This window comes from Pteropus vampyrus, unplaced genomic scaffold (assembly GCF_000151845.1).
Source record: "Pteropus vampyrus isolate Shadow unplaced genomic scaffold, Pvam_2.0 Scaffold128, whole genome shotgun sequence".
Lineage (NCBI taxonomy): Eukaryota > Metazoa > Chordata > Mammalia > Chiroptera > Pteropodidae > Pteropus > Pteropus vampyrus.
The window spans coordinates 3148226-3171458 of NW_011888909.1; the positions used below are offsets into that span (position 1 = coordinate 3148226).

General features: G+C 40.9%; 1 protein-coding gene across 1 annotated transcript in view; it reads left to right on the top strand.

The window, feature by feature from the left end:
• Nucleotides 1–23233, top strand: part of GALNT17 (polypeptide N-acetylgalactosaminyltransferase 17) — a 427244-nt gene that overhangs the window by 41839 nt on the left and 362172 nt on the right. The gene's annotated exons all lie outside the window — the stretch shown is intronic.

Consider the following 23233-nt stretch of genomic DNA (forward strand, 5'->3'; position numbering starts at 1 on the left):
GCCTTCATGGCTAGGTGGGGTAATTCAAGTGACTGCACATCTCTGGGTATAAACTGCTTGAATGGTTCCTAGAGGCTGGCTCTGAAGGATTTAAAATGGTATATTTGCTCATCTCAGCCATGCATATTTGCTCGATGTCTCTTTCATCCTGCAAAAGTGTTTAAAAATTTGCATTATGAACTTTTATTAAAATATCTGAATTATTTTCATCTCTCCTTATCCTTGTCCCTTCTTTATTTAAACACATGGGGCTTTTTACGTGGTTTTAGTCATTATGGATATTCAATTTTTTCGACTTCTCTCTCTTCACATTATTTGGCAAATGCTCTTTCTTGCTCCTACACGGTTGTAATGACTTGGTAATAGTCCACGGTTTAATATACCTTTATTGCTTTTCCATTTCCCATTGCTGGATATTAGGTCATTTCTATTTTTTAAACCTAAATGCTTCTATTCCTAGCATCTATCTACAGAAAAAAAAACCCAAGCAGATTCTTTTTTCTTCTTTTGAACTATTTACATACATTTATGTGATTGGGTTATTGTTCTTGGTGTTATATTTTTAATTACTCTTGATAAAACTAGTCAGAATTTCTTCCTGGAAAATTGAGAGAATTTGCTTATCTTCCTGCCAAAATAGGGCTTAACAAATTTTTGTTTTTCCAATTTAATAAATTTTAAGAGTGTGCCTACTGTTTTGATTTGCATTTTTAATTACTAAAACATTAAAATCATTTTTAGTAATTGACTTACTAAAGGAGTTTTGTTCATACCCATGTTCATGTTTACGCTGGAGCCATTTGGAATGTTTTTCCTTTGAGGTATTTATATATACTATTTGTTTGAGTATTAATCATATTTATGTCTGAGTTTTCCAGTGCTATTATTTTCCCTTTAATTAGGGTTTTCTAGGCTTCATAAAAGTTGATATATTTATAAAAATACATGTAATAATAACAACCACCTGCTAAGAACTCAGATATTTATTGAATGCATATTTATCTTTCCTTCAAAATTTTTTCTATTACAATAACTTTAAAAACCCTTTACTTGGGAGAAAAATGTTACTTTGTTTCGTTCTGGTTTTTCTTATGTTTGATTTGTTATATTTGCCATTTTGCCACTAAATTTAGATTGGATATGGATCTAAGTTAACTTTTCTCCACTTCGTTATTTGGCTTCTGTCACAATGTATATTACATTCTATTTTATTTTCCCACTTAATTCTGAAAATTGGGTTTACTTCTGGAATACCTCTTCTACCTCAGTGACCTTGGCTTGGCTTTAAGTCATTATTAACTGTTAATAATATATTTGTTTTGAACATATTCTAATGTTTAATGGAGAAAATCCTCTTTATTCATCCCTTTCCCCCAAATGTAGTGATGTGGAAGACCGATACCCTATTTTATTATTCCATTGATGTGCACTAAGAACTTAAAAGGAATTCATCAGGCTAAGCGGATAGTAGGGGTGATGGAAGCTGGTTTGTATGGCGGTGGGATAGGGTAGGGTACATGTCATGTCAGGTCGATAATCGGAGCAGGGGCTTCCTGAGGCAGGAAACAATATGCCACGTGAGTGTCACTGGTGCCTGGAGTTTAGGGAAGAGATAGTGAGAAGCGAGCCGAGAATTAGTCACCAGTCCTTGGTGGCCTTATGCGCTGTATTCATGAGTGTGAACTTTATCCTAAAGACAGGATGAGGCATTGGAGCTAAGCCATCAGTATCTTTTTAAAATGAAGAGCAAAGTTCACTGAAGAAGGCTGTCTGGTCATTGCTCTTGCTTAGGCATTTATCCCAGACACATATTTAGAGCCATTGGTATACATTCAGGTTAGGAGACGGACACACGACCATAATTTTGGATGATCCCCAGAAAAACAGCAGATACCTGTTCCCACAAGGAGATCGATCAGGGGAGAAGGAGCTTCCCCTCCATAGATTACTGTAAACAAAAGGCCTCAGCCAGACTCACCCACACAGACTAATCACCCCAAAGAAACATATGACATAGCTTTCAAACTGTGTTTGTGTTGACATAATAAATGCTTGTAAAATCATATTGTTGGGGGATTTGACCACTGGTTGATCTGTGAACCAGGACCTGGGCAATTGGAAGCTTTTTACCCTCTCCCCTATCCTACGAATGTGCATTCTGCTTGCCTTCCGCAGGCTAGACGCTGCCCAAGGATATAGCCTTGAGACAGTAAGGTGTTGTTGAGACCATCTGGATGGCATATGTGACTGAGACCAGTTAAGTCTTCCTGTGTATGTGACTGAACCCAGCAAAAGCCTCTACACAAGCTGTTAAGATTCTGGTGGACAAGTTCGGAAAATCTACTGGTTTTGTGATTGCTCAAGATGAGCCTCGTATATGCTTCCCTGCTTACTGAAACTGCTGCCTACCAATCTGGAGTGGCCTTCCTCTTCCTTCAATCTCTCCTTGCCCTCCTTACAGAGCCAGTTTCAGATCACACCTGGGAAGCTCCTGAGGGGGTTGTGATCCAACATATATAAGGTATTTGTATTTCTCTCTTCATATAAGCAGTTTTAATATTTTTATGGTAGGATATGGGCTTCCAGGAATGCAATCTCCATTTGTAACATTGTACTCAAAGGAAGCAAATCACTGATTTGTAATTACTTGACTTACTCCCTTTGTCTGATAATTGATTAGGTCAAGGTTTGGCACACTTCTTCTGAAAAGGGCTGGAGAGTAAATATTTTCAGCTCTGCAGGCCATATGGTCTCTGTTACCACTGCATAACTCTGCTGCCTTAGTGTCATAGCAACCATAGTTACTGAGTAAACAAATGAGCATGGCTGTGTGCCAATAAAACTTTATTGTTGGGCAGTGAAATTTGAATTTCTTATAATTTTCATGTATCGCAAAATATTGTTCTTCAAATATTTTTTCCAACCCTTTAAGTACAAAACTATTCTTAGCCTGTGAGCCATACAAAAACAGACTATGGGCTGGATTTGGGCCAACGTTTACCAACCTCTGGTTTATATAATAATTTAGGATTGTCTGGACAGATATGATTTTCTTGACACAATCCTATGTGCTAAGACTGTGCTGCAAGCTTTTCACATATCAGCTCTCATAATTATCACAGGAATTACTGAGATTAAGTCACTTGCCCAAGGTGACATAGTAGTTGTGTAATGGTGGAATGACATTTTGAACTGAGTTTTGCTTGAGTTTAGTTTTAACTGTAAAAATCCCTGTTCTTAAGGAGTTGACAGACTTGTGGGGAAGGCAGTGGGTAATTAAACAATTTTGTAATTGTAATAGAATGTCATACAACTCAACTAGTAAGTAAATTCCCCAGATACAGCATAATAATAAAGCCTAGAATGAGTTAGCTCTTGGGCTCTTCATTACTCTTTATGATAGTACAGGAGAGAGGAGAGATTAGGTATGAATTTGGCTCCACCACTTGAAAGTTCCGTGACCTTCAAGTTACTTATTATTTATCTGCCTCAATTTTCTCATTTGTAAATGGACGTAAAAATAGGGTTTACCTTGTAGAGTTTTTGGTAGGAATATGAGCTGGGACAGGATAAGTGGCTGGAACAGTAGTACAGGATCAATAAATGGGAGCTATTGTTACTATTTTTAATTTAGAATCAAGTAAAACATCCATGACTATGTAACTCATGTTGCTGCTAAATATTTTCTCTCCCACTCTATATTTGTGAATTTCTTTTTTGAGAAAAAGGTTAAATTCAATGCACTGGTACCATGTTCAATATATTTTCTCTACATTCAAAAATGAAATTGTAGAAGAATTTCCTTTGTATAAAACCCTTATTAAATTTTTATGATTGCAGAATGATGTCTTCCAGAATGGAAGTATAGCACATGCAGTTTTTCCTATGCTCAGAATTACTTTACAGTGCTTAGCAAACTCTTATGTTCATTAAAATTCATTATAGAGCTTTCAGATTTGGAAGGGTTTTGTGAATATATGTGTCTATGTGTGTATAGATTCTTTCTTTTTATAATTGTTTGTTTTCTCCCCAATCTTTGATTTCTTTACATTTTATATTTCTTATTGGCTTGATATTTTAAACTTTAATAGACAATCATAAATTACCCTTAGAGTAATCAATTTAGTGTTATATAACTGTGCATAACATTCTTGAAGGACTTTTCTCCATCTTGTGCATTTTTCTTTTTTCTAATATTATACATTTGTGTTTTCTCTGTTTCTTATTGAAATTTACCTCAGGATTCTGTTTTATTAGAGTTTTGAAAGAAACATCTGATTTTTATTTGTCACTCTCAAAACTTTTTCATCTGCCTTTTCTTAACATGTGTTTATTATATTGTGATCAGAAAATTTGACTTCTATAATTACTTCTTTGTGCTTGAGACATAGTTTATTCCCAATTATTATTCTATTCTTTTTTTTTAAAAGAGAAACATTTTATTTTCATTTTATTTCTAATTCTTCATTAATTCAGTTTTATTAATTATATTGTTCAAATCCATGTCTTTGCTTTTTAGTATACTAAATTACTGAATTCTAACAGCATGATTCTTTGATACATCATTAGAACAGAGATTCTATCAAGTTCTCTACACTGGCAGTCAGTTTTTATTCACATATTTTATTGATATTTATTGTTTGAGAACTATTCAGCATTCTTTTGATTTTAGTTCTTAGTATGCCTTCAACATTTTATAATGACCATATATAATTTGTTAAGTGAACTTTAACTCATACACTCAGTAATCTAGGCATCTTACTTTTTAATTTAAAAAAAAATCTGTATATATCTTCTGATGTTCACATTTTGTTCATAAGTAATAAATTTTGCTTACTAATCTAGTCAGGAACTTCTTCTCCCACCATGAGGTAATAATTAAGTTCTTTTATTTTTAGAGTAACACTTGGATCATCTTCTGTCATCCTAATTTTTATTTTCATTTTCATAGTTCTTTCGACATCTCTTTCCAATTATGACTACAGAATCCTGGCCGTTCGTCGATGGTATTATTCCTTTTGTTCCCCTCTTACTTATTTTATTCTTAAGTAATCAGCCTCTTTCTGCTGAAACATATTGGTCAGCAAGAACTATTTCTGTGTACATATGTTTAAATTTTTAACCACTTAACTCAAACCAGCAATTTTTGGTTTGTAAAATATTATAAAAAATTGTATGTATTTAAGGTATACGACATGATGATTTGATATACATATACATAGTGAAAGGATTACTACAGTCAAGCTAATTTAACGTATCACGTCCTTACATAGTTACCATTTGTGTGTGTGTGATGAGAGCACTTGAAATCTATTCTCTCAGCAAATTTCAAGAATCCAATACAGTATTATTAACTATATCATCATGCTGTATATTAGATCTCTAGACTTATTCATCCTATATAACCGTAACTTTGTATCCTTTGACCAACATCTACCCATTTTCCCCCAGAACCGCATCCCTGGTAACTGCCACTCTACTCTCTGCTTCTACATTTCCGACTGTTTTAGGTTGCACAAAGGATTGAGATCATGCCATGTTTTTTCTTTGTGTCTGTCTGATTTCACTTAGCATAATGTCAGCAATTTTGGATCCTCTTGGTGGAAGAAGAGCAGTTGTGTTTCTCCGCTCTCTCCTCATCCCCAGCCTTTCCTTCATGAGCTGAAACTTTGAGAAATTCAGGCAGTTTTTCTTTTCTTCTTAATAGCTTTGTCTTTGCTTTCACGCTTTGTATGGTTCTCATTGATCGTGATTCTCATTCCTCAGGTATAGCAGCCCTTCCCATTAGTGTCCCTTATTTATCTTTTGGAGTTGACATTTAAACTGAGTTGCTACTTTGAAGTAATTTCAGAAGTGAAATTTGTCAGTAAGGGGTTGAGCAGTAAATGATCCCTTTAGGCATTGGACACATTTAGGTCCTTCTGTCGCAGGCACTCTGAAGTGATAGCTCTGCAGGGTAAAGAATACCTGGAAGACTCTGCTTTTATTTCTGAGGGTTTATGCCTATTGCTAATGTCTAAGAATCTATAGAACAGGCTTATTTGCTGTCCTTTAAATGCGACCCGTTTTCCTTTTTCAGCGCATTAAGAAGGCATTTTCCCTAGGAGAGAGACAATGTCTTCCTCTTTGCTGTGGTCTCTGGAAGGGGTGTCATTAGCTGCTTTCCTCTCCAAACTTCTTAAGCAATCTAGGAGAACTGTTTCCTTACAGAACATTTTTTCCTTCTATTTCTTGATCTAGCTTTTCCAGGTGCCCTTGCAGTTTAAAGGTTAGGTTCCCCCATTGCCGCTGCTTTGTTTCTCTCCTAGATTACTTTAGTTCTCTCTCATTCTTCAGAATATTGTTTCATGGATGCGATGTGTTGCAGATCTGGTTCTGTTTCTGACTTCATTTCTGGGATGTCTTAATTGTGTTATCATTTTTTTTTTTTGTAATCTTTCAAATCCCATTTTAATCTTGATTGATTTTTATAATGCCATCTTTCGTCTTTTCGCGAATAGATGCCAACACTTTCCTTAATGTGTTTTTGATTCTGGTAGCTGTTGCATTTTGGTTCTCAAAATATAGTTCCCAACCACCCCCCTGGCTGGCTCCTAGAACTTTGAGCTTCTGACACAAAATACATTTTCATCAATCCTGGTTTAAAAAAATTTTTTTTTAATCTTGTTAAAATTTATTTTTCTCTTTTATTCATTTTCTGTTTTATTGGTATTTTTAATGGAAGAGCCTCTTTTGTCATTAATTTTTGGAAAATATTATCATTATTTTTAAAAATGCCTATTATTGTATTTCGTATTTTCCCTGATATAACTATTACTCTATATGATTAAGACTTTATTATATTTATTTCTACCTTAATTATATTATGACAATAAAATTAAAAATTCTATGCAAAAGTACAGAGGATTGTATAGTGCTCCTTTGTGTACTTCATGAAGATACCCATGTATTTTTACTAATGATTGGTTTTCCAATCTCATTTCATTTCCACTCCACAGATGCTCTTGTTTGTCCTGGAGTATTTTAGACCAATCCCAAATATTTTGTCATTTCACCTATGAATTAGATTCCTGGGTGAGGCTGATACTTCCTCATGGTGTCATTTAACTTGCTCCTCTAGACTCAGTATTTCCTGTAAACTGTAGTTAGATCAGGGGTAGGGGTTCTCAAACATTTTGGCTTCAGGACCCCTTTACAATATTATAAATTATTGAGGACTCAAATACTTTTATTTATATGGTTATATCTGCTGATATTTAGTATATTAAAAATTAAAACAGAAAAATTTAAAATACAAGTAGATATAAGCTCGCCCTCCATTGGCCATAGATAATGTCAGCATGTGTCATGTAGCTTCTGGAAAACTCCACTGTATACTTGGGAGAGTTAGAGTGACAAAGACAAATGCTGTCTTTGTGTTATTAAGAAAATAGTTTTGATCTTGTGCACTCTGAAGTGATCCTGGGGGCCCCCAGAAGTCTGAGATCACATATTGAGAACCTCTGATGTAGAGGTTCATCGAATTCATCTTTTTGTGGATGGGGGAGGACAAGAATACCTCTAGAGGGTACTGTATGCTCTTACTGCATCCCAGCAGGGGCACATAAGGTCTGGTTGTCCCTACGGATCCATGGTTTAGGTAAGACCACAGAACTGGACCCAGTTTTTGTGAAAGTCTCATGTACATTTGAGAAAAATATATATTCTGTTTCTCCTGTTGTGTGTTTACAGTTAGTTTTATTTTCTCAATTGCTTTATAAATTATTTTAATTTTTCACTTGATTATCACTTTATAATATTGGGTATTATGATTTGGCACTATTTCTGTGAAGTGTTTTTATATTACTACTGTATTATTTGGAGATGTGCCTAATAGTTTGTTCATTTATTTTCTTTATTGTTACATAATTTCCTTGTGTGTATGTATGTTTTATTTTTTGTTTTTGCTTTTACTTAATATTTTTGGCTTATATTCTCATTTGTGGGTATAATACTGCACTTGCATTTGATTAACCCAGTTTTGTATTTTAATCTTAGGTGTGTGTAGTTTCCATGAGCGTTCTGTAATCAGCATGTTGTTGATTTACCTCAGAAGAAGAATTTCTTTTTTATCAGACCAATTAAGTTCTTTATATCTAGGGCTGTGATTGTTATATTTGAAATATGTTATATCATTCTAGTATTTTCACTTTTTATTTCTTTTAGTCATGCCTTCCTTTTTCTTTATTGTAATAAAAGTGCCTAAGTCATATGTACATACATTGTTATTGAAAAATTCAATAGTAGGGTAGTAAGGAAAAGCAAAAACCCCTCTACAAACTTCTACCCACCCTGTGCTAAATTGCTGACAATTCAGTGTGTTCCTTTTCAAAACTTCTTCTATGTATTTATTCACAAATATTGGCACACATAGAAATTAAAGTAAGTGCTTGGTTTTTAAAAATGATAAATGGGTATACACATTGTGTATTTTTCTGAAACTTTTTTCTCCCTGTATTTGAACCTGAGAGTCTATCTTGGAAATCTGTCCATGTCAGTACAATAGCTCTGTGTTCTTGTAGATGTTGCATGGTCTGGGATAGATTCACCACAGTTTATTTAATCAGCCTGCTATTACTGATGGACATTAAGATGTTTTCATTGTTCTCCTATGGCAACCACTGCTGCCGTTAATATCCTTGTTGTCGCCTGTGTGATAGTTATTTTGTTTCTCCATATGGAAACCTAGAAATAGGAAAACTCAATCGAAAGTTCTTTACATTTTAAATTGTATAGACACTACCAAGTTGTTCTCCCAACAATGCTGCACCAAGCAGTGAATTTCTTGTTCTTGTCTCTTGTCCATTTTCCCATTGGGTTATTTGTAGGCACTACGTATACATTCTGGATATTAACCCTTTGTTACATTTATTGCAATGGCAAGTATTTGCTTCTAATGTTTTTCTTGGCTTTTAGCTTTGTCAGTGGCTTTATTTTTTTTTCATCTTGTAAAACTTGTTAATGTTTTCTGCAGTAAAATTTCTCAATCCCTTTAAAATGTTTTTTTTTGTGTGGTTCCGTGTTTTCACATAGTTTAAATGTTTGAATGTCTGAAACCTAGTCTTTTGATGTCTTTATAATTTAATTCCACTGTCATCAACACTCGTGACCAGTCTCCTCATTACTCCAGACTTCTGGAGAGGTCTGAAGGGAAGACTCGTTACAGGGGACAACAGAGATCCCTTCCTGCATCTGGCTCCTTCCTTGGACTCTGTATTCAGCTTCCAGTTTTTCATACTTTCAATCTCTCCCGGTGCTTCATGGCTCTGTGCCTGTGCACATGTTATTTTCCAACTAGAATGTGTCCCTCTTGGGTTCAGCTGCTATGTGTTGAGTGCTTAGAATGTGCTGGACACCCTGCAGGGTACATCAAATATGTCACCTCTGCTACTTGCCATTCTCCTTTAGGGGCTACTGTGGTCCTCTCCAAAGGACCCTCGATGAACCCTGCCTGGTAAGCTGCCCATGTGTGGTGAACTCATGCTGGCCAGTGACTCACTCTAGTACAGAGTGGCGGAAGTGAGACCATGCTGATCTGGGCATTTGCCTTTAGAAGGCCTGTGTGCCCTTGCATCCCTGGCCACTGTGCAGGGGAGAGGCCCTGAGACTAAATGGAAGCAGCGAGGGAGAGAAAGGCCAGCTGTGCCAGTGTCCAGCTGAGCCCAGCCTTCTTGGATGCTCCAGCATCTTCCACCATCTTACTGTAGCCATAAAACCAGCAGGAACCGATCAGCTGAGCCTAGTCAACCCACAGAATTATGAGAAATAATAAAATGGTGGTGGTTTTAAAATTCCGGGTGTCAGGGTGATTTTTTATGCTACAATAGATAACTGAAACTGTGAGGCACAAATACTTGTATACTCCTCTGAGTATACAAGGGCTAGAGATGATTTGAAAGATTGTTCGTAACAATAATAAGAGTAGCTATCGTTTGATGAAGTATCTACAGTAGTCCAAGCCTGGTGTAGATAATGTGCACACATTCTACATGGCAAACTCCTATATTCTTCATGGTTCATTAATAATTTTATGAGAACACGGGTAATAACTACTATTTATTGAGCAGCTAATACATGCCAGGCATTCTTTTAGGCACACTTTATGTGGATTCTTCTCAGCTGGCCCCTGCCTGTCCTTCACGACTATGTCCAGAGGGAGAACGCCACCCGTGCGGGTTACCATAGCGGCAGAGTTGCGTCCTCAGTGCTTTGCTTGCAGAGCGCCTGTTCCACAGCTGTTGTCACGGCCTTGTAACCTGTCTTTCTCCCTCCTGGTACCTGCATATTTTAGCTGTTGATTGAGTCAATATTTAGCGTTTACCTTATTGTGACCATGTATGTATTGTTCCCTGATAACCTGGGGAATTATGATTACATTTTTAATCTTGTACACCTTCTGGAATTAATAATGCCTCTCTTTCTTCTTTTTCTTGCTTGGATGTTTTTGTTTATGCTTTTTAGTTACTATCCTGTACACTCCAACAAAACTGTAAATCCCTTTGGATGCTGTTCTTTTCCACATGGTCACACACATTAGTTCCATTTTCTGTTGCGTTTTGGTTATGTCCTTGGAATCAGTCCTCCTGGAGCTCTGGGGTGCCTGCCATGCACTCCCCCTGGGGATTCCCTCTGTCTCCTCTGCTCCCTGTTGCCATGAGCCTCCCTCTTTCTCTCTTTGATTTGCTCCCTGGGGATCTTTGGTTCTGGTACATATTCCTTTATTAAATCTTTGTCCCCTCTATTCTCTCTGTTCCTTTTTTGAAATGCTTCTATCTCATGTGCTAGACCTCTTCCATTAAACCTCTGATTTTTCCTATTTCTCTCATATTTTCTGCCTTTTTGTCTTTTATCCAATTTTCTGGGAGTTTTAGTCTTCCAACTCTTATACATTTAACATTTCTGTTATCATATTTAATTTCTAAAATGTTTTCTTATTCTCTAGTTGCTGCTCTTCTGAATACTCCATTTCCGTTTTGTGAGTGTAGTTCCTTTCCCTGGACTCTCTGAGGTTATAGGGGGTTCCCCATCCTCTGCACGAGGTCCTCACACTGTACCTTCCAAGTGTATTGTTATCTCTTTGTTGGTTTTGGTATCTGACCCCATGTTGTTAATTTTCCTCATTTCCTGCATTTTGGGGTGGAACAACCGGTCGTCCTTACTGGTGGGTGCTCAGGCAGATGGGCAGCTATTTTGCTGGGTTATGGGCTGAATTGCGCCCTCCCCCCCAGTTTATTTGTGGAAGTCTTAGCTCTTAGTACCTCAGAATGTGACTGTGTTTGGAGGTAGGGCCTTTAAAGAAATGATTAAGGTAAATGAGGTCATTAGGATGGTCCCTAATCCAATATGACTGGTGTCCTTATAAGAGGAGACTAGGACACCGGCACACAGAAGTAAGGCCCTGTGAGGACATAGGGAGAAGGCGGCCATCCGAAAGACAAAGAAATAAACCATTTTTGCTGACGCCTAGATTTTAGACTTCTAGCCTCCAGAACTGTGAGGAAATAAATTTCTGTTGTTTGAACCCTCCAGGCTGTGGTGCTTTGTTATGGCGGCCCGAGCAGACCAATGCGCTGGGTGAAGCTCAGATCGGTATTTGTAGATCTTTCCTTGGGGACCATTCAGTTTTCCTAGAAAAGAGACCTCTGGTCTTCTGCGGGTGGTAGGCCTGCCTGTGTGCGCTCTGAGAGCTCATTAGGAGGCTTGGGGCGGGGTCTAGACTTTCACCTGACCTCCCTCTGTTCCCTTTGACCTCTCACCCTCCTTGGTGCCTGGGGCCCTGACACTGGAGCCACTGGGAGTGACGCAGTCAGCCATCTGGGTAGAATTAGCATGGGGCTTGTGGGGGAAGGCTAGAGCACAGCTGCGCCTTATACAGAATTACTGCCATGCTGCTCTCTAATCCTACACCTTGCCCCCACCTTCTGTTCTCCTTTCTGGGGTTCTGGGCATGAACTTACATCTCCCTCTGTAGTCAGTCCGTATCCATCCTGCTGGCTCCTCCTCCCTTGTCTCCTCTTCCAAATGTCAGTTCATGCTGGCTGTCTGTATGCTCCTCTCCTACTTCTTGTCCTCGTAAGTCCATAGATTCTTTACTATCCCCTGTGGGCAGTAAGAGACTTTATTGGTTCAAGCCAGTGGATGGATAGTCCAGTGGTCAGGGGCCCTCAGCATGCTTGTGCGGTAGGAGAATGCGAACTAGAGCCTTGTCTCTTTCTGTCTCCCTGTGCTGCCGCATGTGGCGTGAGTTTCATTTTTAACTTTGTATTCTGAAATAATTTTAGATGTACAGAAGAGTTTTAAAAATAGTACAGTGAGTTCCCTAATGGTGACATCTTACATAACAGTGGCATGACTATCAAGCCTAAGAAATTAACACTGGTATAATTCTAAACCAAATACTAAACTAAATATAATAACTAAATGTAATCGCAAACTTCAGACTTGATTCAGATTTTACCAGATTTTCTACAAATGTCCTTTTTCTGTCCCAGGATCCAGTCCAGAATTCTACAGTGTATTTAGTTGTGTTCTCTTAGTTTCCTACTTGTCAGAGATTTTCAATATTTCCTTGTGTTTCATGACCTCCATACTTTTGAAGAGCACTGGCCAGGTATTTTGTAGCACGTCTTTTCATTGGCTTGTCTGGCATTTTCTTATGATTAGATTGAGGTTTTGGACTTGAGGGAAGATGATGTATTCTTTCAGTGCATCTTATCGTGGGGTACGTGATGTCTATGTGTCTGCCCAGTTTCTCCCCTGGAAGGTTCCACTGGAGAGTAAAAGTTTATTCTTTGTGATTTATACATATGTGGGGGATACTTTGATGCTATGCAAATATCCTACTTAAACTTTGCCCATGATTTTTCGCATGCGCTGATGGACATTGGCCTGTAGCAGTGATTACTGTGGTTTCTAGTGAAGATGTTCTACTTCTCTCATTCGTTCCATACTTCTTAATTAGAATTCTTCTGTGAGGAAAAGTCGTCCCTTCTCCCTCATTTATTTTTTACTCAATCATTTATTTTTATCAGTACGGATTTGTGAATATTTATTTTATTCTTTGGTCTATAGCCAGTACTATGTTTATTCCTTTTGTTGCTCAAATTGTTTCAGCATTGACCATTCTCTTTCAGGTTGTCAGGTTGGTTCCTGTGTACTTTGGAAGTGCCTCCATTTTTTTTTAAAAGAACTTTCTTCCTTTCTGGCACCACAAGATGTGCCAGGCTCATCTTATATAGTTTATAGATTTTAAAATTCTTTTACTTCTATTTTATAAGGTTTCAGAAGGAAGCAGAGAAGAAACATGTGTTCAATACTGTGTTTTTCCCAATCTTTTTTGATTGTAAAGATTTTGTTTCTTCTGATGTTATTTTAATTTACATTCACTGTTGCCTAAATAAATAATCTTTGAAGTGGAAATCTGTTTGAAGGAGTGCTTCTAGTTCCTGTCTTTCTAGGAATAGTAACCAGAATTTCCTCCTCCATCCTTAGCCTGGTATGCTTGGGACTGACACAACTCCTAATTCCAGCACAGGACTCTACTTGGTTTAAACATTTGGTACCTTAAATCTGGTCAGAGCCAGCAAACCATTAGAAAACCTTTTCTAGGGATTATAGGAAGGAGAAGCGTTCCCTTTATGCCATAGAAGCAACCAGAAACATGTTCTCCTTTTCCTTGGGGTAAGATAGGTTCTGAAACATCAGGTCTAGAGCTGCTGCAGCCATTTTGTCACCGTGAGTTGAGAGCTGGGCGCTGCTATACGGAGCTGTCTTAATGTAGAGCTTGAGGATGAAGCCAACTCAGGAAGGGAGAGGGGGCCAGAACCATCACCTTGGGACTTTGTTTGAGGAAGCTTCACCTGACCTCCGTTTGGTCATCTTTGAAACCAATTTGCATCATTTTTTTTTCTGTGCCTTAATTTCTAATATGATCTCATTCTTACAAAAATTGTGCTTAACACCTTAAATGTGCAGGGAGGGTATGCAGTAGAGATAATAATCTCAATTGATCTGCAAATATTTTGAATCAAGCACATCATATTTTCTTTTTCCAGGTTGGTAAGCAAATTAGCTACAAGACACTTATGCCCTTCTTTGGGAACATAAATTTCTGAACAGTGAGCATAGTGTGTATGAAGTGCTTCTTAGTCATTGGTCATGTAATGAACTGTTAAGGTCTTAAGTATCTGTGATTTGTATATTTTTCTGACCACCCACCTTGCCCTTCTCTGTGGTTAGCTCAGGCAGCCAGGTGGGGTGGCAGGACTTCCTCTGGAGAGCAGTGGAGCAAAAGTGAGTATAAAAAGAGTGGACCTGGATTCTAATTTGGGAACTTTCATTCCCTATTTCTGAGGCCTAGGTTGAATTGCTCCTCTGTTACGTCGGGGTAGGATAATGGCTTTTCTGTTTCAGTGTAGTAAGAAATGAGATAAAATATGCAAAGGAGCCTTATAAACTCAAGGAAAATGTCATTGGAGAGGCTCTGTGTCCTTTCAGATCTTGTCTGTCGGCTCTGCCCCTTACGTTTCTTAGGTTGATAGTCTGTCCCATCTAAGGAACCACACACCTTTGGAATTGGAGGAAGCTGGTAGCGGGGCGTCATTGTGTCCTCTCCAGCCCTTGAGTTCCTCCGCAGAATCTTTCCTTCAAGCCTGGGAGACTATGCAGGTCAAATGGCGTGTTCCTTGGAGAGTTCAGGGTAGTCTCCTGTCCTTTTGAGGCTGGCCTGTCTGCCTCCATTGGGCACCCTGTCCAACTACATCCTTTGTCCCATTCTACTGCTTTGCAAGGACACACAATTTGGAAGCTTTGGGCTTTTTTTTTTATAAGCCATGATTATGTTCTTTTGGCAAGAGGCCTCTGCCATCCCTCCTACTCCCTGTGCTTATTAGCTTAATTTTGTCTGTTCCCACCATTTGATTTGATTTGATGGTGTGCAGCATGAGGTCCCCAAATCATTTCTGCTTGTTAAGCAAACATATATTTCTAGGATTGATGTTTTAATTTAATGAAACACATTCTAATGAGGGTCAGCTGCAATTATGAATTTTTTATGAGTGATTTGCTGAAAAACAAACATCCTGTGCTTGGTTGAGTGTGTCTGAGCCCTTGTTCCAGCACATGGATTGAGCGAGAACAGGGCAAGATTCTGCTGGCCTTGGCATGCCTGGCTCCTCATGCTGTGTGCTACAGTCAGTCACTTCCTTTGCTTCCATGCTGGTGGCTTGTCAGATGTTTTATTCATCATCTCCCTTCATTGTTATAAATAGGGAATGTTTAGGATTGTTTAGCCCAGTAGAGGAGACAGCAGTGATCCCAGAGGACCCCAGATTGGTGTTTGCTCTGGGGATGCATCTTCAGGTTATATTAGGGCAGAGAATCAGGAAGGTCTTTTCTTATATGTGTATGCATGTGTGTATGTGTATGTGTGCATGTGCATGCAGACATGTATGTTGAGAGTTGAAATGAGAAGGAGAAGTCAGAATCTCAAGGAAGGAATCTGAGGCCGGCAACTGGTTTTCTGTCCAGAAGCCATTCTCCCTTGTATTAGTTTCCTGTGGATGCTGTGACAAATTACCACAAACTTAGTGGTTTAAAACAAGAGAAATTTATCCTCTCACAATTCTGTAAGCCAGATATCAAAAATCAGTACCATGGGACTGAAAGGAAGGTGTCACAGGGCTTTGCTGTCTCTGGATGGTCTAGGAGAGAATCTGTCTCTTGCTTTTTCCAGCTTCTGGTGGCTGGTGGCATTCCTTCGATTGTGGCTGATGGCTCCATTCTTCAAGGACGGTATCTTCAGATCTGTCTGCTCTGTCTTCACTTTGCCTTCTGCTCTCCTGTATGTGTCAGTTGAATCTGCCTCTGCCTCTTCTTATAAAGACACTTGAGATGGCTTTCAGGGCCCACCTGGATAATCCAGAATAATCTCCTCATGTTAAGATTCTTAACTTGATCACATCTGCAGAGACCTCTTCCCAAATAAGGTCACATTCACAAGTTTTAGGAATTAGGAACTGCTATCTTTGGGGCATTTTTCAGCCTATAACAGCCCTTTCTTCCAGGCAAGGCCTGGATTTGATCCCACTTGGCCAATAGCTCTCTATTGCAGACCATTCTCCTGTGCCTGGCTGATCTGGGACGTGGCTCAGTCTGGTCCATGAGGTGAGGGGCATGTCAGCAGTGGGCATCTGAGATTTGCTTCCTTTATTGACAAAAAGAGCAGCACAGAAAAATGTCCTTATGCTTTCTCTCCTTCTTTTCTGCTCTGGGAGCCACTGTTTGAGGATGTTATTCTCAGAGGGGATGCAGTCATTTTACTGTCACGGATAGATGTCTAAGACACTCGCAGAGAATCCAACCCAGAGTTCCGACAGGACTGCCTTCCTCCATGTCTCTCTGGCTTAAGCCACTGCTTGTCAAGAGTTGCAGCCAGAAGGCTGTTCACTGACCCAGAATTCACTTGGGAGGCCCCTCCTGCCTTGACCGACAGGCCAGCCTGACCTCAGTGGCCTTGGGATAAGGGTGCAATGGGCCTGGTCCAGATTCCAGAGTCATCTCTTGTTTTTTCTGGCTCTTCCAGCAGTCACGGTGCACTCGAGCAGCTGCCAGCCATGTGGTTTGGCCAAGGGCTGTGCTATTTCTGAGCTTCCCTCTCTGGTAGCCGGTGGGTCTGAAGGATAAGGTCAAACAGGGAAATCCACATATGTGAGGCCAATTTAGGGCTGCTCGTGAGCCATTCCTGTTCTTGCTGTGGAGGCAAGTCTCACAGCTGTCTCCAACAGGTCCTGATGTCCAGACAAACAGAAATGTAGGACGGCCTGACTCTTTGAAATGTTCTTAACTCAACCCAGCAAACGTCAGGTCAATGCAGCGGCCAGACCATAGTTATGTGTGGGGCTTTGAGAAGTCAATCATAGAATCCACCTGCCCCACCTGTTCAGCTCTGTGTCTGCGACAGGCTGTGCCTAGGATGGGGTGGATTCTCACCCAAATCATCCCACAAGTAGAAGGAGGATAATAGGATGAAGCCAAGAGCAGCAACCTACATCTCTGAGGGGCTCAGATTGACCCAGCCAGAGGCCAGCTGGGCCTGTTTGCTTGTAACAAGCTACAGAACAGTTCTCAGACATTGCCCAGCACAGAGAAAACACTGTGTTGAACTTAAGTCAGTGATTGAGGCTGTCGGAGGAAGAGCCATGGGGAGTAGGCCCAATGAATAAAGAGACACGAGAATGAAGTGGGTTTGGACTGCAGAAGAGAAAGCTGGGCATGTTTCTTGTATTATTGCTGTTTCTGCCCTGTGCATCTCTCCACCTCCCACGAGACAGAAGCTGAATGTCCAAATATGAGATAAGTAGGGTAGTAGTATATCAGTTAAGAATGCTTTCAGCCTCAAGAAACAAAAAAAATTAATAGCAAATTAAATAAGGGTTTGTTTTACTCATGACCAAAAATTTGGGAATGAGCCACTATTGCATGGGCTCAGAAGCCGAATGTCAGGGCTTCTCTCATGGCTGCAAACAAGCTGCCACTGCTCCACGCTTGCTGCCTACATTCAGGAAAGAAGGAGGGAAGCTGGCATTATCATCAGGGAGCAACAGCTTTCTCATCCCCCAGCAGTCTTTCCCTTTGTCCCTTTGGTCAGAGCTGTATCACATGACCACCCTTAGCTGCAGAGAAAGCTGAGACGGAGAATATGCGGGACTGGGAATGAGGTCAGGGTGGCAGCCAACAGTGCTGGCACAGCGCTACTTAGAGAGCACTGGTGTTGGACAACCTGCGGGAAGAAAGCATTATGAGCAGTAGATTCTGCCAGGGAGGTGGGGAGGATATCTAGTCCCATCCCTGGGTGCATTTTGGGTGCATTGGACTTCTGGTTTTGCAGCTCCCCTACATGGATGAGTCCAAAGATATGTCACATACAGTAATGGCTTTCAAAATGTGGTCCCTGGACAAGCACCGTCAGCATCACCTGGGAGCTTGTTAGAAATGTAAACTCTTAGGCCTCACCTAGACCTCCTAGATCTAGGTGGGGACCGGTGATCTGTGTCTTCACAAGTCCTCCAGGGGATTCTGGTGCACATTCAGATTTGAGAAGCACTGACTTGGGTAGGCTGGGAAGTCCAAGATCAGGGTGCCTCATGGTATTTTAGTGAGGGCAGCAGAAGAGATGAGGGGATCATAGGTACAAGGTAGAGGGGCAGACAGAGTGGAGGCAAGGGGGTGTTTCATAGGTGATTGAAAGCAGCCTGTGGGTCCATGGTGAATTTCAAATTCGCACACGTCCTCTCATTTAATCCTCAACCACCCTGTGAAGTAGGTTATACTCCTTTTATTACAGAAGGGTTAAGTGAGGTGCAGAGAGCCGAAGGTCTCCTCCAACCAGGAAGAAAGATGAGTTTTAAATGCTCAGGTGTTCCGCAGCCAATCCTGGCGGCCTCCTTCCATGTACCTTTCTTGCACCTTCCTTTCTAAGTGTAGAGTCTGTAAGTTAGCGAGATGTTTACAGGCATGGGGCTGTGGGCTTTGCAGAATTCACGTGAGGTGTAGAAGGGAGAGGACAGAGCTGAACTGGAGACCTCCTTACTTGGCCCATCCTGTATCAGCTTCTTGTCCTGTGTTCGGAGGCTCCAAAGATACCTGTGTGAGGGACTCATTAACTGAAAGTCACACTTAACAGGAGTGAACCCTAGAATGCTGATGAATTAAGTGGCATGAAGAAATATAACTGCTACAAAGCCTAGAAGGTTTGAATTGGCATGACCAGCACAAGAGCTCTCTGTTGACCATGTGGAAAGCCTAAGAATAGCTAGAAGGTTACTTTGTAAGGCTAGACTCTGAATAAGGGAGCCAAATGAATCAGCGTGTGATGGCAGCAGTCTAGGATAGTGCCTGCGTCTGTACTGGCTAGTAGAGGGGTGTTCTTGACTCTGGTCTTCTCACCCCATGGTTCTATGCTGACCCGTGGTCCTTTGGAGCACACACCTGTTGCTTTATGTGTTTTAACACAGGCAGCCAGGCTGCAGTCTTGGAGCCATTCTGTTTCTTTCAGGGGACTTTGCATAACAGATTTCTAAGCGTATGCCGACATTACACTTAATCTTGGAGGCTAAACTGAATGGGACGGGCAGGGTGGAGTGAAGGGAGAGAAACTCCTACGTGCTGGTTATATGTTCTGGAATGGATCTTGGTTTCAGCCATGGTGATAATTAACCATGTTCTTATATAGCTTTCTACAACGAAAACACAGATTCCTTTATTCCCATTGTCAAAACACATTTCAGTATTATGGAAACTGCTTCAAAAGTTTGGGGTTTGTTCTGGCATTGAGCACCTTTTTGGGCCATGCCTTCTCCTATATAATGACTATTGGGCCTCCTACCCGTTGAGAGGACACTGGAGGTTTGACTTTGCCCTTAGGAATAAAAATTTAGTCTGCTTATCTTGGGTTTTGCCCTCGGTTGGGAATAAGACCCTCTGTCCATGGTTTGCTGATTACACGTGAGACCCCATTACCCAGTGTCTCCAGTCTTAATACTGCAATGGAATTTCATTTTGCTCTTTTTGTTTACTAAGGACCTGAAGTAACTTGGATGGCATTACCGCTGGAATAAATGATGTATGAAATGAGAAATCTTTGTCCGGTTCTGCAAGGGGAGGGAGAGGAGAAAAGAAGGTCTTTGGCAGAAACGCTGTTGTACAGAATTAGTCTGATACAGCCAGAAAACACAAAGGACAAAGACAAAGAATAATCAGATATTTTACCCCATTTTTACTGACTAGTCAGTCTTTTATCAGTCTCCTATCACTCCTTTCGGCCTCCCGGCGATGGAAAGTGAATCTTGCACCAAGTGAAAGCACACTTCCACTTTGTATGGCCTATGGCCTGTGTCCCCGTGGACCAGCACAGGGGAGCATTATGGAGGGCTGTTTTTCTCCCTTCAGCCTCTCCTCCCACTTCGGGGTGACCCCTCCTATCACTTGGTTCCCAGTGCCCTTGTTGTCTCATCTCTTTTGCCTTGAAAGATCTGCTGTCTCAGGAAAGGAGCTGACAACCTCGTTCACACTGAGGTTTAATTGGTGGGTGAGTCTTCATTGCTAACTTCCCTTGAGATATTTTTATTTTGAATAATATAAAGCCGAGATCCAAGGGCTAGATTAGGAAAAGTGGGACTTTGTGTCCCAGGAAGCAGGCTGTGCCTCCTCAGAGGCAGCGGCTGTGCCTTTTTAGGGCCCGTGCCCATGAGATTCAGCAATAGGGCCACACTTCTAATAGCCGCACCCCTGGATGGGGCCGGTCGCCTTGTGAAGGTGCTTTCTCAGGGCTCTGCAAACCACACATCCTGGGTGTCTGCACCCTCACCTGTCTGTAAGCCAGCTTGTTTTCTTTTTCCCAGGATTGGGTAATTGCATTGTTTTACCCAAAGCTCCGGCTGTCCGGCTGGGAGGGCTTGGCTGACGTTCTCTCTGCTGCAAAGAATGCCTGGATCTCCAAATAAAACTGCCAGTCTGTGTCGGTGATCTGCAATGGGGTGACAATAACAAGAACATGGAATCCGGGTCAGCCCGCAGCAGGGGGCCTCCTGCCCTTGACCTTGCTCACAGCACTTCTGTGGGGTGTTTACAAAAACTACACCTGCTGCAGTAGCTGATGGTCGTGCTGGGAAAAACAAATAATCATCTAAATCATTAGAAAGAGAAAAGAAAAGAAAGTCATCTCAGGGAAGGAAATGATCCATACTCTGCTCTATTTTTGTCTCTGCTGTGTGCTCACTGAGTGTCCTTGAGGGAGTGGCCGTAGTTCTCCTTGGGTTAGTACTACCCTGGCAGAATCTCATGCAGTGCTTGCCAGGACTCCCAGGGAATCGCAGCCTCCCACAACCACACAGACATACTGAGATGTTCTTCGGGGGGCCAGAGAGAGGGAGGTAGGGCGATAAGTCATGGATGGAACAGCGATGCCCAAATCTATCAACTTGTCGGCAAATTGAATCCTTTGTATTGCTTTTTTTAAAGATAGTCTTTTAGTCTCCACTTGTAACCTGAATAGGCTTCCTCCCTACAAAATGCATGGTGGGAAGAATAGCTGATATTTGTTGATATTTACTGTATACACCAACTTTATGTGCATCATTTCACTTGTTTTCCATTTTCAAGGTGAGAGAATTGAGACTCAGAGGGATCCAGTCATTTTCCTGGAGAATGTGAAGATCTCTTATTTTCGGGCCCTACCGCAGACCTAGCACATAGTAGATACTTAATAAATAGTTGACGACTAAATCGGAGTTTGGTTACTTTGGCGGGGGTGGGGTGCAGTGTTTAATCATACTCTGTCCCTGTTTCGTAGTACTTTGATTTGTTCACCTGTAAAATAAGAGTGTGGACTAGGTGACAAGGAATGTGGATCTCAGTGTGCAGTGGGGGATGGTTCGAGAGAACAATTGTCAGCACCCCTTTCTACCCACCTTGAGTTTGAAATCATATGAGAAATAAGCAGAGGAATCAGGCCAATGAAGTAAAAAATATCCACTTTATTAGTGATAGAAGCTGACTCGAAGGCTGTGACTTAGATCTGTGGCCATAGTGGGTTTCCTACAACTTGACCCCAGAATGAAACTTATCTGCCAGACATAGCCAGAACTGCACAGCTCCCCTGTGGGTCAGTGCACATCCATTCCACATGGCAGAGGGCAGATCAGCCACCCCCTCTCTGTGGCAGACAGAACTGTGAGAGAAAGCCCAAAAGGGCTCAGCTGAGAGCAATGACTCTTCTCCAGTATTCCAATCTGAGTGGTTACTCTGGTTCTGGGGTGAGGACAGGGAATGTGTATATGGGGAGAGCATTAGCTCCTGAAGCCTTCCATATTTGCATCTAGCTACAGTCAGTATTTATTAAATCAATGGGCTAAATATCAAAGGCCTGGAGAATGCAAGTTCCTCAGCCCTGTGGATCTCTTGGATTCCGTGTTTGATCTTGTCCCCAGTGAAATAATGAAATGATGCCGGTTTTTATATGTAGTGAAAGCCCTTCCCCCTGTCATCACAAGGAAGTCATGGTAGGCAGCCTCTCAGGTGTCCCTTTTCTCTGGCATTTACACCCTCATGTAATCCTCTCCTCTTGAGTATGGGTGAGACTTATTGACTCATTCTAATGAACAAATACAGCAGAAGTGACATGGGGCTTTCATCCGGGGCATCCTCTCTTTCACTCTCTTGGACCTGGGTGAACCCAGCTGCCATGTCATGTATAAGTCATGCTCGTGGAGAGACCCATGTGACAAGAGATGGAGGCCTGTTAACAGAAGTAGATGAGCCTAGAAGAAAATTCCACTCATCCTTGATTTGAGCCTTCAGATGGGACAGCAGCCCTGGCTGACAATTTGATTGTAACCTGACTAGAAACCTTGAGCCGGAGGCCCCAAGCTAAGCCATGCCCAGATTTCCAACCCGTAGAAACTGTGAGATACTAAATGTTGTTTTAAGCCACTACATTTTGGAGTAATTTGTTATGCAACAATAGATAACTGATACAAGAATCCTTCTCCGTCCCTACGCAAAGGTCCCAGCATAGTAGCATTACCAAGCTGGCCCAGTGATGTCTTAACCCCATAGCCTTTTATTTAAAAGGAGCAGAGACTGCCTGTTCAAAGTACCTCGGCCAAACCAAGCCTAGGATCTTTTTCACCCCAGGTCCCAGACTAGGGATACAGATAAGCTGGACCATGTGATTAAGCTCTGCAAACAGATTTAAAAATAACTTTACTAGCTCACACTTTGAAATTTAAGCCATCCATGTAAGAAATACAGAGTGTAGTTGGAAAAATGATTTTTACATTATTACTCTTCAGGAACAAAGTAATAAGTGACTTTGGAGTCAGAGGAAGTGGTTATTTGCAGAGTTTATGAAAAATAAGCTGTCATCTTTGTCTTATATTACATCGGAGTCTTTGGGAGTTAGAACTCAGATTTCTTAAATTTGATTGTTTTAAGGGACTTTGGACATATTGAAATAAAAGAATGCCTCATAGTTACACAGAAGTGACATTTCCCATTTTTTTTCCTTTGAGGATGGAACATTAAAAGCATGCTTACACTTTGGGATCCCTACCAAGTAGCTCCTGCGCAGTGCCCGGGGAACAGCCTGAAATAGACAGAGATGCATGTGTTGCCCCAGCCGCCTCAGCTGAGCCCA